This window comes from Microcebus murinus, chromosome 6 (assembly GCF_040939455.1).
Source record: "Microcebus murinus isolate Inina chromosome 6, M.murinus_Inina_mat1.0, whole genome shotgun sequence".
In the NCBI taxonomy this organism is placed as follows: Eukaryota; Metazoa; Chordata; class Mammalia; order Primates; family Cheirogaleidae; genus Microcebus; species Microcebus murinus.
In genome coordinates, this window is record NC_134109.1 from 106,252,246 (window position 1) to 106,267,498 (window position 15,253).

The window sequence follows — 15,253 nt, forward strand, 5'->3', positions numbered from 1 at the left end:
CCGTGGAGCCGCCCCTGTGCTCCCCTCTCCCGGTGGCGCCCCTGGCGCTCGGGGCTCAGGCTCGGCCGGTGGTCGGGGCGCCCTGGGTCGCGGGGGCGGCCGGGCGGCCCTTCCCGCGGCTGCCGCCAGGGGGCGGGGGCGCGGCTCCGATGACAGCGGGCGGGGGCGGGCGCGGGCGCGCGGGTCGGCGCTGCGGGTCGCTGGCGCGGAGCGAGCCAGAGTCTCCGCGCGCAGCCGACGCGGACGCGGGCGCAGCGGGAGCCCGTGCAGGGCGGCGCGGGCGGCGGCGGCCGTCCATGCGGCGGCGCTCGGGGCTGCCCGGCGCCGGGAACCACGCGGGGCGAGGCCAGGCGAGGCGCCTCGGCCGCCGGCCGCTGCGGGACGCGGACGCCAGGTGAGCAGAGCCGCGCGCCCCGCGCCCGCACGCCGCCCGCCGCGGCCCCGGCTGCGGCCCCCGGGCCGGCGGGGCGGGCTGGCCGGGCGGCCGGGCGCGGTGGGTGTGTCCGGGGCGCCGCGGGGCTGCGCCCGCTCCGGGCTCGGGGGACCCGCGCGCGCCGGGTCCGTGCCGACGGCTGCGCCTGCTTCTCCCCTCCCCGGCCCTCCCCTTCCCGGAGCCTCGCTCCGTCCTGGCGCCGGCACTCACCCCTCCGCGCCGGCTCCAGACTCGTGGGCCGTCCGGCTCGGCCGTCCCGGGTCGCGGCCCGCGCTCCCCGGTCGGGCCGGGGGCACTGGCGAACGCGCACCCCACCCTGCGCCGCCTCTCGGCCTCCACCCCGCTGCCCGCGGCCGGAGAGCCGGCCGCTCTGGGTGAGCGCTCGCGGAGCCCGGCCGGGGCCTCGGATCCGCACCCGCGGGTCCGTCTCGGCTAGCCGGGCGCTGCGCCCGCGCCCGCGTGGACGGGCTGCTGCGGCCGCCCGGGACGCTCCCCAGGGCCGCCGGCCCCGCGGCCCCGCGCGCCTGCAGCGTTAGCTGCGCACCGCTCGCTCGCCTTGGAGCTCAGAGACTTGGAATTTAACTTTTGTTTTTCTTTGAAATAACATTAGTCCGGTCTTGGGAAAGGGATTTCAGGGCCTTCTTAGGCCCCCTTAGCATCTGGAATTTGTGGGTCCGGTGAGTTTTCAAGCAGTCCACACCCAGCACCGCGCCCCCAGCCTCCCCTACAGTCTATTAAAAGTGCGCCCTTGCGTCTCTTCCTGCGTTTTCTGCGAACCCCGCCGCGCTGATCTGAAGTCTTGTATGTGGGTAGCTGGATCAGTCGTTGGCTACCTGTTGGAATTTGGAATAAGAGAAATAGAGACCCGAGAGGTCTGAGGAATCATCTTGTCCAACTCCTATATGTCTCCCAGCTGAACGCACCCAGGCACAGTCTAAACATTTTTCAAAGGCCACACAGCTTTTATACCTGTGTGACAGTGTCTTCTGCTTCATTGATACAGTTGACGGTGATGGAGTTACTGGGCTTAATGGGGTTTTACTGGGTCTCAATATACAAAGAAGCAAACATTTTAAAAATGTGATTTAAATACAGCGCTACTCAATTCCTATAGCTTTTTGTTGGCACCATAGTTGAATTCCTTTAGAAAACAAACTCCTAGCCCTGAATTAATGTGAGGAAGCAGACGGGAGTCCGGGGGCTTTCCTAGCCGTGCGCAGGGTTGGAGCCGGGATTGCCCAGAGTCCTGACCTGGGAAATGAGTTTGAGTGATTGGAATACAGGAGTCCCTTTGGAACAAGCAGCTGGGGTGGCTCCTTGTTGGAAGACTGGCCGGTTGAACCCATGTGGTCTCCCTGCCCAGCACTGGGCAGGGTACCGGGTTGACATCTTCTTTGCAGTCTCCTGCACCATGAAGAAATGCTTCTAACTGGCCGTCAGGGACAGAAAAATACAGCCCAGAGTTTGGGAGTAAGATCAGCAGTGGAGATTTTGACTTGGGAGTTTTGCGTGGTTTTGTTTTTGCCTAGAAATGCTTGTGACTGCAATCAGTTACCCCAGAAAGAGGCTGGGTGTTGGGTGTCGTGTTGCCCTCCCCCCCTCCACAGTTCCCTCCATGGGACCACTTTCATCCCAGGTGCTGGGGGTTGCCATGTGTTAATGTCCCCAAGACTCCCTGCCTGTCCCCCACATTTATAGCGCATGCATCACAAAATCCCTTCCACATTCTTCTGTGATATCTCAGGGAATTCTTTCCCCATCTCCATTCCCTCTGCCCCCACCTTAAGCCATGTCCAAATTACAGTAATAATCTCCTCTCTTGACTTCCAGCCATGAGTTGCTTTCTTCATTTTAATCCATCTTCTTTCATGGTGACAGATTAATATTCCTAAAATTCTGATTTCACCACATCATTTCTCTCAAGAAATCACAATGCTCCCCAGTATTCACTTCTATTTCATTTTTCCCCAACAGATATTTTTGAGCATCTGCTGTGTGCCAGGGGGCTGTCACTATGTGCTAAGGCTTACACGGCGGACAAGACAGTATCACTGCTGTCCAGCCAGCCCAGGGGAGAAAGAGAAGGAAAGAAATAACCACACAAAAATACAAGGGGATGTTTTAGGGGGTGTGCAAAAATCCAGGAGACACAGACCGCGGAGAACTTGATTCTGCTTGGGAGGAGCAAGGGTAGTTCCCACTGGGCTTTGAAGCCTAAGGAGGAGTTCTAGGAGCTGAACGGCTGGAGGGCGGGAGGGCATGCCAGGCAGAGGGAAGAGCTTGAGAGATGGGAAAGTGCTGGTATGGACATGGTTGAACTGGGGTCAGTCTTCAGCTGGGCATTTAAAATGTTCCTAATTCCCATCTACTTTATTGCTCCAAGGGCAGCCCAGCTCTTTCCCTGCCTGAAACCCTGCACTGTGTTCACCCAGCCTCTTTATCATGGTCTTTTCTGTCCTCCAACCTCCCTCTACCCCTAGCTCAGAAATTCAGATTTCACCTTAACTAATCTAAATTTTTCCAGGCAGTGTACCCCAGCCCTCTTGCACACACTCAGTGCTCTCTTCCCTGCATTCTTTGCACTGACTTTAGATTCAGCCTGGACGTGTTGCGGTGGGCAAGCCTTGTCTCCCCAACACCTTCAAGTTTCTCCCGGGGGGGGGGGTGGGCTCCTCGGCCCCTTCCAGGTCATAGATCACACTGCCCACGCATGTTAATAGCCCCAGGAAACTTGAAACATGTGATTTGACTGGGTTTGACCTCCCATCTCATTTTTCCCTTCTTTCTTCTCTTTTCTGCACTTTTCCTCTTTCTTTATGTGTATGTGGAATTGTGATATTTATTTACCTATGTGCAAATATAAAGGTTTCATGTGTATTTGTTGAAATGTCCTCTCTTTGAAAATAATGGATTAAAAATATTATGCCAGCCTGGGGCAGTGGCTCATGGCTATAATCCTAGCACTTTGGGAGGCTGAGACAGGAGGATTGCTTGAGGCCAGGAATTTGAGACCAGCTTGGGCAACACAGCAAGACCCTGTCTCTAAAAATATTTTTAAAATTAGCACAGGTGTGGTGGCATGCACCTGTAGTCCTAGCTACTCAGGAGGCTGAGGCAGGGGGATAGCTTCACTTAAGCTCAGGAGTTTGAGGCTGTAGTGAGCTACGATCCTGCCACTGCACTTTAGCCTGGGTGACAGAGCGAGACCTTGTCTCAAAAAAGAAAAAATGTTATGACATGAACCAACACATGACCCAGGCTGATGCTGGGGACAGGGAGAGTCGGGAGGCTCTGGCCGTAGGCTGCTCTGCTGCCCCCCTCTGGATCCCGTTTTCCCTCCCCTCTGCGGGACCTGCACGCTGAGGCTGGGAAACGCCTTCATCTTCTGGGCCTGTTCTGCCCTTTTCTCCTCCTACCCATCAAAACTGACCTCTCCTGTGCCCAGAGCTGCCTGGTCTGAGAGCCTCACGTAGGCCGTGCTTGGTGGGCACTGGCGTGTGCTGTGCTTGGGGCTTTCGGTTGCTTCTCTTAGTCGTCCCGGCAGCCTGTGCCGGAGACGTGTCATCGGCTTTGCACGGAGGAAAGCTGAGGCTCACAGCCTGCGGGCAGCAGCTCTCTAAGCCTTGAGCTCTTTCCACTGTATCATTTTTCCTGAAAGGGTTGTCTTTGGAACATCTGAATCAGAAGTAGGATGTGATTAAAAAATACATACACAGGTTCCAGGGTGGAGGCAGGGCCTTGAGAATCGGTATTTTAAGGCTTCCTCAGGTGACTCTTCTGCACACTCAAGTTTGAGGACCATTGCCCCAGGCTGCCTTTGCAATGAGGTTCTAGTGACAGGGGGTGAGTTAATACATCACTTTTCCCCACGTAGCACATTCCTTTTTAACAGAGGCCCTGACCTTGACTCGGAGAAGCGAGTGGTAGAGACTTGTGGCCAAGGCCAGGAGGGCAGCCGCCGTTTGGTCGAAGGGTCTTTAGTTCAGTCCTGAAAGCAGCCCCCTCTGCCCACCTGAAGGCACTCTAGCCCAGCCCCCACTGGACTCAGGTGAATTGCTTTTGGATCCCGGACACACGCTGAGGCAGAAGGATCGGGGCGGGTTGGTCCAGGAGCCCCAAGTTGCCCAGGGTGGGCAATGGCCGGAGACTCCCCACACTGGACTGGGCACGTCATGCCGCTGCTGCCTCCCTGCGGGCATGGCAAGTCGAGCCTCCTTCCCCAGAGTGGCGTCTGCCCATTGACAGGTCTCCTTCATTCAGCAGGCCTTTATTTTGCCCCATCTCGTGCCTGCCTCAGTTTCCCCATGCACAACAAGGGAATAGCTATAGGCTGGAAGGCTGATGGGGGGACCTGTGCGCCAGTATGCAGAGCTTTAGGCAAAGCCCAAAGGCACACAGCAGGGACTCAGGGTCAGTTCTCATCCCCTTTCTCTTGTCTACTCTGTGCCTGATGGGTGCTTGAGACAGCTGGTGCTCGCTGTATGTGTTATGGGGAAAATGTGTGCAGTCTCAGGCCCGCAAGCACAGGGAGTTTGTGTCTGAAGGGCTGAATATTGCAACCCTGCGTTCAAACCCTGCAAACGGACACCCCCAGGTGTGCGGCGATAATGACAGTGCACTACCCAGCCCGCGTCCCTGCTCTCTCCATCCTCCTTCCCAGCCTCCCTTTAGATTCCCCAGAGAAAAGCCTAAGAAGCAGGTAGGTAGTTTTGTGTACTGATGATTAATTGTCCTGGGAAAGTGGTCTCTTTCTGTTCATCTCTTTGTCTTTTTACGCAGTCTTTCCGCTGAGTGTACTGCACACATTGCCTTCTCTCCGGAGCCTTTCTGAAGCCGATCACTTAGGTGGCACCCCAGGCAGGAGCCCTCCTCCTCCTGGGCATGGTCTGAGGACGGTGAGCCAGGTTGTGCTGCCGTGTCTTATCCCAGGAGGGTGGCACTGAGCAGCCCACAACCGGCCGGGCAGCACGTGGCCTGCTCCACCCTCCCGGCCCCTTGGCTGGCTGCCCGAGGCCTGGCCAGCAGCAAGGACCAAAGTAATGAGTGATTAATGGGTGCCCCATCTAATCTCCTGCCAGGGGAAATGAAGGGCCAGCCATGGGCTGGGAGCTCGTCATGACCTGCTCCAGGTGGGCTTGGAATGCACCCAGCTCAGGATGGGGATTAAGGCTTGAAAGATGAGAGGAAATGAGATGTTAACCCTTTAGGCCATGGCCCTCTGAGCCCCAGCAGGGAAATGGCAGGGGAATTATCAGCAGGCCTCTGATGAAAGGGGAGCATCCCCTTTGATTTATGGCAGGGATGCGGCCATGTGACTACCGTGGGGAGAGGGTGACGAGCTGTGTCTTTGGCTTAACCATTTCTCTTAGAGACACAGGAGCGAGAAGAGGATTAATTTCCTATGGAAATGGATAAACAGACTGCTGGGCGGCCGCCTACCTGCTTCCTTCTTGGAAACCTTCCGGTCCTTTCTGCAAGTAACAAAATCGTGCTTGCCAAACATGCTTTTCCCTCTGGAAAATACTCCCGCTTGTAATGTGAAGGACGAGGAGCCCCCACCTTGCGTAGTACGTGGTGGTGCCACGGGCCACCAAGCTTTGGACCCCTGAACAAGTTCCTTGACCTCAGCCGTCTCACAGGCATGTAGAATTGCCACTTGAATGTTAGCGATCACTTTTTCCCTGCCTGTCCGGCTGAATCCCGAGACCATGTCTCCTTTGGGAAGGATATAAGCGGCTTCTCCTCCAGGGCTCTGAGGCTTGCTGAGGGTGAATTGACAGCTTGCTCTTTGATTGAGCTCACTTGTTTGACCCCTGACCCTCACATGCCTCGAATTCTGGTCCCGCCTGTCCCTCCCTTTGCCGCTGGCTCTCTGGCCTCCAGCTGCTCCTTTGAAGACATTCCCTGCCTCTTGCCCCTGCCTCCGTGCTAGGCGGCCAGACCACGGTCATTCCATGGTGCTGCCCGTTCTGTGCCGGCTCCGCTCGTTGCCAGCTTTGCTGTGACCCAACAGCCCCAGCCAAGTGGCCACGGGTGGAGAAGGCAGCTGCTTTGAGAGCAAAATCAAGAGCCTTGGAGACAGTCTGTCCCAGCTCTGCCCCCTTTTCTGCTTTCTGACCTCCGGTTGCCTCGTCCTTGATGGGGGCTAATAATAGTCACAGTTACCTAATGGTTGACAGGAGGCGCAAACCCACGGGGGCGCCTGGCCCCTTGGGGACTGTGGGAGGGACTATTGCTGGCTTTAAGGTGAGCCCTGGGGGTAGAGCTGTGGCTTTGAGTCTCGAAGTCTCCTTACAGGGTGTGTGGTGACAGTGTAGCCGTTAGCTCTCCATTTAGTTTCTTTTCCAGAACAGACAAGTGCCCAGGGCCTGCTTGCCTCGATGTTGTAGTTGCGGAGCAGGATTTCATTCCTGAAGGTGAAAAGATCTTCCGACCAGCTAAAGGAGCAGGGGCTGCCATTGACACAGCTTTTGTCAGGTGCTGGGATTCATCTGTGTTTGTTCATTTAATCCTCTCAGCAGCCTGTGTGAGCTAGACATTATCATTTCTATTCCACGGCTAGAAAACTGACGCTCAGAGAGGTTAAGGAGCGTGCACAGTCTCACACAGCAAGTAGATGTCAGAGTGATGTTTGAATTCCAAGTCATCTGACTCCAAAACAAGTGCTCTGGGGGAACTAATAAGCCAGTTAGTGAGGGCTTCAGTGACAAAATGTCTCTCTTTTTCTCTCTCTTCTCTCCGTCTCTCTTATTCGAGCACATGTATGCATAATATACCAGCTGCTTATATTGTTCTGTTTTCTCTTGACATCAGTTTACATTTTAATTTAGCGTGTGCACATTTGTCTTACCACCTAATACGATTTTGTGTGAACATTTCCCACTTGGGGCTTTGTCAGGGTCCCCATTTTCTAGGCATAAGGGTGCCGCCCACCACTTTGCTCCATTGCCATTTCCTTAGACACTCCCCACCCTCCGTCAGAAGTTAGGTTTTTTCTAGTTTTTCCTGATTCTAAGAATTAGTATACTACCAACAATGTTCAATGTGCGGTTATTTATCTATTTCTGATCTCATGTTTTAGAAATTCAGTCTCCGGCCATGTGGTTACCAGGTCAAAGCACAAGCTGTTGTAATAGTGTCCGGGCCGCTCAGGGCTCTTCCGAGAAAACGCAGCCGGGGGCCCAGGTGAAGTGCAGGAACGGGACCGGCACTTCCTTTCTGCCTGCCCCTTCCGTGCCTCAGTCGTTACTGTTCTTTCCTCGGGCTGCGATCAGAGGAGCGCGATGCTCACTCCTAGCGAGGGATGGAAGATGTGCTGCTCCAGTGGTGACTTCCTGAGTTCCGTAGAGGGAAATTATGTCAGTGTTCACAGAGGTCCCCCTCGGCAGCAGCTGTGCCTGTGCCAGTGCGCGTCAGTGGTCCTGCACGGGCGTTGCCATGCAGCATTCGCTCACCACCGAATCCGTCTGAGCCCCTGCTGGGCGTCAGGGAGCAGCACATGCATAGTCACGTGTGAATTCCAGTCCTGACTGGTGCTTGTGTGGCTTTGGGCAGCTGTGTCTCCTTAAGCTTCATCTTCCTCATTTGTGAAATGGGCTAATAATCTGTGTCCATACTGCAGGCATTGGAGGAGAGAGCATGTGTGCAGTGCATATGAGCACATGCGTGCATGCAGTACATATGAGAGCATGTATGCAGTGCATATGAACACATACATGTGTGCAGTGCATATGAGAGCATGTGTGCAGTGCATATGAGAGCATGTGTGCAGTGCATATGAGCACATACATGCGTGCAGTGCATATGAGAGCATGTGTGCAGTGCATATGAGCACATACATGTGTGCAGTGCATATGAGAGCATGTATGCAGTGCATATGAGCACATACATGCGTGCAGTGCATATGAGCACATGCATGTGTGCAGTGCATATGAGCGCATGAGCCTGCAGTGAGCTGAGGGCCTACTATTGCGCTAATGAGCACTAGAACTTCTGTTCGTCTTAAAGCAGATGATGCTCCTGCTTGGGGGAGGGAGTGGTGGTGGTCCCACAGCCTTAGGAGGGGGCAGATGGGAGGAAAATCACTGTGAGGCTGGGGGACCTAGAAGGGCATCAGACTCAGACTGGTGGGACTTGAGAGAGACTTGAGGGCTCCCCTCATCCCCGTGGGAGGAGACAGTGGGTGGGGAGGGGAGGAGAAAGGAAGCAGAAGCCCGTTGTGTTTTATGGGAGGGCCACCTTCTTGGAGACCTCACAGAGCCTAGATCTCTCATTATTCTGACTTTTTTCCCCACAGAATAAATGTAGAGTGTGCATTTACTTGATACGGTCTCAAATTGAATAGTTTTGCTTTACTGTTGCTTCTCATATTGTCAGTGTTCTCTCTGACATTGCACAGTGGCCTCACTCATAAATTGCCCACTTGGTGTCTCGTGACAGTTATTTGGCTTTCTTAGCGACTCAGCTGGTGGTTGTTGCTATCATCATCATCATCATCATGTATTTTCAGCCTGGCACTAGCACCACCATTTGACAGACTGTCTAGATCAGGGTCGGCAAACTTTTTGGAAAGGGCCAGATAGTTAATATTTTGCCTCTGTGAGTTGTGTGGTCTCTGTTGCAACTAATTAGCCCGGCCTTTTGAGCACAAAAGAAGCCGTAGACAATACATAAACGAATGGGCGGGGCTGTGTTCCAATAAAATTTTACTTAGGGACACTGCAGTTTGAATTTCATATAATTTTCACATGCCATAAAATATTCTTCTCTTAATATTTGCTCAATCATTTGAAAATGTGATAAAAACAGGCAGAGGGCCAGGTTTGACCCATGGGCCAGAGTCTGCTCACCCCTGGGCTAGATTACTATAATAGTTGAAAATTTGTTTAAATTGTAGGAAGAGTGAGTGTGAAAATGGTCCAATAGTCAACAAAATCATTCATACAAGTTCTAGTGCTCATAAGAGTATATAGCTTAATTCACAAATTCTATCAAAAGATCGTGGGTATTTATTAGCATCAATGGTACCAACATAAACAATTACTTTAACACAATTTGTAGTTCTTTAAGTAGTTATTCTAATGAACTAAAAAATTTTAAATCATATGATTTCAACATTCTGGCATCTAATGACTTTATTAATATTGTTGTATCATTCTATTTTTTGATTCAAATTGTATATCCTAAGCTTGTTTATTATTGTGCCGCCCTGGACTCTAGCAAGCCCACCTGAGTCCTGAGAGCCCAGTGGCTGATAGGCAGGCATTTGGAAGGTGATTCTGGCGGGAATTTTTTTGGTGAAAGCCAGGGAGGGCATGGAAGGAGCATCGAGGCTTGTGTCTGGCCCCTGGTGAATGTGAGATAAACCTTTGTTCCCTCTTTACCCTTTCCTTTCCTCCCCACTCAGAAGTTCTGTATATTTGGGCAGCTCCAAAACATGCTGAGCCTCTTTGAAATTGTTACTTTGGTTCTTTCCACATGCAATAAAGTCACTAACCTTTTTAAATGGAAACAAAAACAAAGACTGTTAGAAAGCACAGTTTCCCCTCCCAGGTCACCAGCTTTCCCTTACTGGAGAATAAGCCGCGCTGTGCTGAGACCACCGGCCGGCAGGGACCAGACAAGAAGCCCCAGGTCCAAGGCAGGTGCCTCCAGCCGGGTGCAGACCCAGCTCCCCAGCCAGGAGCGGGGGGCCTGGGCTGCCGGCTTCTCTGAGTTCCACGGCTCCTGGGTGTATCTTGGTTTCAGAGATTCCATCGGTAGGAAAGCCAGGATCCTCTCCAGATGGAAGACCACCAGCCCCGAAGGTGACTATGCTGTGGTTCTTGGCTCAGGAATGTGGTTTTGCTGTGTGTGTTGGATGGAAGGCCCGTCTTGCGTAGACGTGTGTTTGTGTTGTTTAGGGAGTGATGGCGCGTAGCCACGTGTGCTTTCTGGCCTGGGGTCTGGCAGGATGTGAAGGGAGGCAGCCGCTATCCTTTGGCCGGTGAAATTTTTCATTATTATGCTGGGCGGGGAGGCTGGCCCTCTTCCTGTGTGTTGGGAGCTCTTTGCCTTATAGGCAAAACAGTCTCGCAGCCAAGGGCATGGGTCTTGAGTCCTGACTTTACCACTGATTTGCCCTTTGACCTCCAGCAATCCATTCCCATCTCTGGGAATCACTAATTCTTCACTCCTAAATGAATGGTGATAGACTGGGTCACTTCTGAGGGCCCGTCTCTCTTTGGGGGCATGTGGGGAGCCTGGGCTTCATTCTCACCCAGCGGCAGTAAGATGTCCTCCCCCTCCCTGCTGCAGGGGACACAGGGGGCCGAGTGGACAGTCAGGTCTCTGACTACCACCCAGCAGTAACAAGGCCACGTGTCCCCCTTGGCCTCCCGCTGTGGTGCCATGGGAGGCCACATGGGGCATAGTCGTGGGCACTGCTACTCCTCCTAGCCAGGGTTTGTACGCGGAGATCTGCTGGGGAGCGGGAACTCCCACCTCTGCCCAGAAGTAGTGATGACTCCCCTCTCTTCCTCGGGGGTTGCTGGAGGCCAAGTGAGGAACCTGGACTTCTGTCCCCACCTGGCCGTAATGAGGGGGGCCTCCCTTCCCTGCTGGAGCAGGGTCAGGGAAGCAGCTGAAACGAGAGGTTTAAATAAGATCTAGAGCCTCTAACATGATACCCCAAATGTCCAGGTTTCAATAGAAAATCCCTCATCATACTGAGAACCAGGAAGTTCTCACACTGAATGGAGAAAGACGATCACTCTATGCCAGCACTGAGTTGACAGAGATTTGGGCAGCTCCAAAATTATCTGGCAAAGATTTTAACGTGGCTGTCATGGAAATGCTTCAGTGAGCAATTATGGACATGAAAATATATCAAAAGTCTCAGCAAAGAAATAGAAGATATAGAAAAGAACCAATTGGAAATTTTATTTTATTTAAAAAAAATTTTTTGTAAATTGACAATTTTAAATTATTAATTATTAATACTTAGGATTCAACACCCATGCCCTTGGCTGTAAGACCACCTGCCTATAAACCAAAGAGCTCTCAAAACACAGGAAGAATTTAACACACAGGAATAAATTAAGGGCTACAAAGTGATCTTATGATTTATGAATACATTGTGGAATAATTAGATCAACCTAAGTAAAATACCCTTCACCGCAAATACTTACCATTTTTTATAGTGAGAACATCTGAAATTTATTCTTTTAGCAAGTTTAAAATGTACAATATACTATTATTAACTATGTTCACCACACTATGCAATATATCTCAAAAAAAAAAAAGAAAGAAACCATACTCCTTCTGAGATTTTGCACCCTTTGACCATCACCTCCCTTTCCCCCCTGCTCCCCAGCCTCTGTAACCACCATTCCACTCTCTGCTTCTATGACTTTGATTATTTTAGATTCTACATATAAGTGAGGACATGTGGCATTTGTCTTTCTGTGCCTGGCTTATTTCACTTAGCATAATGTCTTCTAGATTCATCCATGTGGTAGCATATGATAGGATTTCCTTCCTTTTTCAGGCTAATATTCTATTGTATGTATACATATACCACATTTTCTTTATCAGTTCTTTCGTGGATGGACACGTAGGTTGATTCCATAACTTGGCTATTGTTAATAGTGCTGCAGTAGACATGGGAGTGTAGATATCTGTTTGACAAACTGATTTCAAATCTTTTGGGTAAATGCCCAGAAATGGGATTGCTAGATCGTTTGGTAGTTCTACTTTGGGTTTTTTTGAGAGGCCTCTATATAGTTTTTCCATAGTGGCTGTACTAATTTACATTCTCACCAACTGTATACACATCTTCACCAGCCCTTGTTTTCTTTTGTCTTTTTCATAATAGCCATTCTTTTAGATGTGGATGCTAGCTCATTGTGGTTTTAATTTGTATTTCCCTAAAGATTAGTGATATTGAACATCTTTTCATATATCTGTTGGCTATTTGTATGTCTTCTTTTGAGAAATGTCTATTCAGGTCCCTTGCTTATTTTTTAATTGAGTTTTAATTTTTTTGCTATTGAGTTATTTGAATTCCTTACATATTTTGGACATTAATCCTTTATCAGATGGATGGCTTGCAAATATTTCTTCCCCATTCTGTAGGTTAATACTGTTAATTGTTTCTTTTGCTGTGCTTTTTAGAAGCCTTTTAGTTTGACGTAATCCCATTTGTCTATTTTTGCCTGTGCTTTTGGGGCCAAATACAAAAATATGATTCCAGACCAATATCTTGTAGTGTTTCTCCTATGTTTTCTTCTAGTAGATTTATAGTTTTCAGTCATATGTTTAAGTCTTTAATACCAAGTAGAAATTTTAGAACTGAAAAATATAATACCTGAAATAAAATCTCACTAGACAGCAGAATGGAAATGACAGGAAAGAATCCATGAATTTCAAGATATATTAGTAACAGTAGAAGTACCCAACCTGAACAATAGAGAAAAAATAGACTGGGAATAAAATAGACTGGGGGGAAAAAAGAACAGAACCTCAGCAATCTGTAGAACTATTAATAATACAACAACAGATCTAACATTTGTGTCTTTGAAGTCCCAAAAGAGAAGAAAGAATCTGGGACTGAAAAATGTCAATATGGCTGAAAACTTCCCAAATTGAACATAAGACACAAATGTACAGGTTCAAGAAGCTGAGTAAACCCTAAATGGGATAAAAACAAAGAAAGCTATACCAAGATATATCATAGTCAAACTTTTGAAAATAATTTTGAAAAAGAAGATTAAAGTAGGAGGAATTGGTCTGTCTGGTTTGAAGACTCATAGCTATAATTATCAAGACAAGTGTTGTATTGGTGGAGAGATAGGCACGTAGATTAGTGGAACAGGATAGACAACCTAGAAACAGACCCATCTGACTTTGGACAAAGATGCATAGGGAAATCAGAGAAACACTAACTGCAATTATCTGGATAATGGTTTGGAAGAGGCTGGTAGAAGATGGCATGGAAAGGAAAGAGGTTATCTGAGAAATAATACAAAGGATGAATTTAGAGTTGGCAAGAGATTAGGCCGATGGCATGCGGAAAGGGGGAATCACAGAGGCCCAGGTAAGCTTTGAGCTTCATTCACTAGAATGATGGTGCCACCACCATTGAAGTCGGAGGGCTTGGGATGGAACTGGTGTTGGGGCTCTTCATTCATCTTGGGTGGATCCTGAACAGGAGGAAACTGGAAATACAGGTGAGCATTCTGACTGAGAGTGCAGATCTTGAGATGTTGGGTTTTTAAGACCTTAGCATGGGATAATAATCAAAGAGGTAACTTACCCAAAGCACATAGTTTGTTAATGAGGGTTGGTTATTGCTGACATTTTTGAGGGAGAGCCAGCCAGCAAGGCAGACAGAAGGGAAAGGAAGAGAGCACATTTGTACGGCCTCACAGCCATTGATGGTGGCGTTTAAGAAGAAGGATATGGCAACAGCTTTATTCTTTCTAAACCCAATTGCCTTTTATTGTCCTCCTTGACCTCTAGGTGACCCTTAATCTCCAGTGACTTTCCTCTCTTGGTTTCCTTGAAAATATTTTCTAATTTATGTGATGCCTGTCTTTTTTGCATTATCGTAATCTTTAATCATGTCTCCCGATTTCAGCTTTGCCTCACAGGGGGCCCATCACAGAATTGTGTCAAGAAGTAAGAGTAATTTGTTAGGTTTCTGCTTCCTTCTGTAAGGATATACAGAGCCTTTCAGCATACATTGCACAGCGGTGATTGGCCACAAATCATTGACTAGATTTCTATCGCTTAAAAAAATAATGACATAATTCAAAGGTCCACACTCCAGCCTCAGGAGCAGAGCAGGAAAAGGCAAATCCTTTTCCCTGATATTCAGAAGCGCCAAAGGCCATGTGTGTGGCTGGCTGATTTATGGTGGCCGAGGCATACCGAGCCAGGGTGCATTCTGGATGGGCAAGCACGTCGGGGCACTGGGAAAACATCCTGGACTCAAGGCCAGAGCTGTCCCAAGTGCATGTGGCTGAGCACAAGCCCCACATACCATCTCCCCTGGCTGGGCCCCGGGCTGCAGCCTGCGTGCCATGCGCCTGGCGAATGTGAACACAAGCGGCTCTCCTGCAAACGCATATTTGACGCACCCACCGTGTCAGGAGGCCTGAGAGGGGTTGAATGCAGCGCTATGGTGAGCTTGGGTTCAAATCACGCTGCTGCCACTTACTAGCTGTGTGACTCTGGGTATGTTGCTTCACTGCTCACAGCCTCAGTTTCCTTCTCTGTAAAATGGGGATAGCAATAGCATCTGCCTCATAGGGTTGTCTTGAGAATTAATTAAAATGTTTGAAAGTGTTTAGCACAGGGTGTCACATATTATACACTTAATAAGTGTTAATTTTTTAAAACCCCTAGTCCTAGCTTTGCCTCTAATGAGCTATGGTACCTTGTACCAGTCACTTGGGTTAGGATCTCTTAGATTTTGTGTGTGTGTGTGTGCGCGCGCTTTGTGTTTCTGTGATAAGATGTTCATCAGAAAAATCACAAAGGAAATAATTGGTAGATTTAAAGTCATAAAATAAAAACTTATTTACCATAAGAATTATAAATAAAATTTAAAATTGAACAAAAAAGTCCCAAACTTAACACAAAATAAGAGTTTATATCCTTAATGTAGAAGAGCTCTTAAAAATGAATTCAAAACATTATGTATGATCCCTACAGAAAAATGAGCAAAAGAGATTGTAGAAAATTCGCAGAAGAGACCATATACATGCCTGATAAAAATGAAAATCTGTTCCAACTTTACCAGTAATCAAAGGAGTATATGTTAAAATGACTTACCAT

The 15,253-nt window shown here is 49.5% G+C and overlaps 1 protein-coding gene across 1 annotated transcript in view; it reads left to right on the top strand.

Annotated features, from left to right (window-relative positions):
• The first annotated feature begins 203 nt into the window (after positions 1-203).
• Positions 204-15,253, top strand: part of THSD4 (thrombospondin type 1 domain containing 4) — a 595,645-nt gene continuing 580,595 nt past the window's right edge. The window contains exon 1 of the mRNA XM_076004516.1: positions 204-394. The gene's annotated coding sequence lies outside the window, so the exon portion shown is untranslated. The remainder of the gene's footprint in view (positions 395-15,253) is intronic.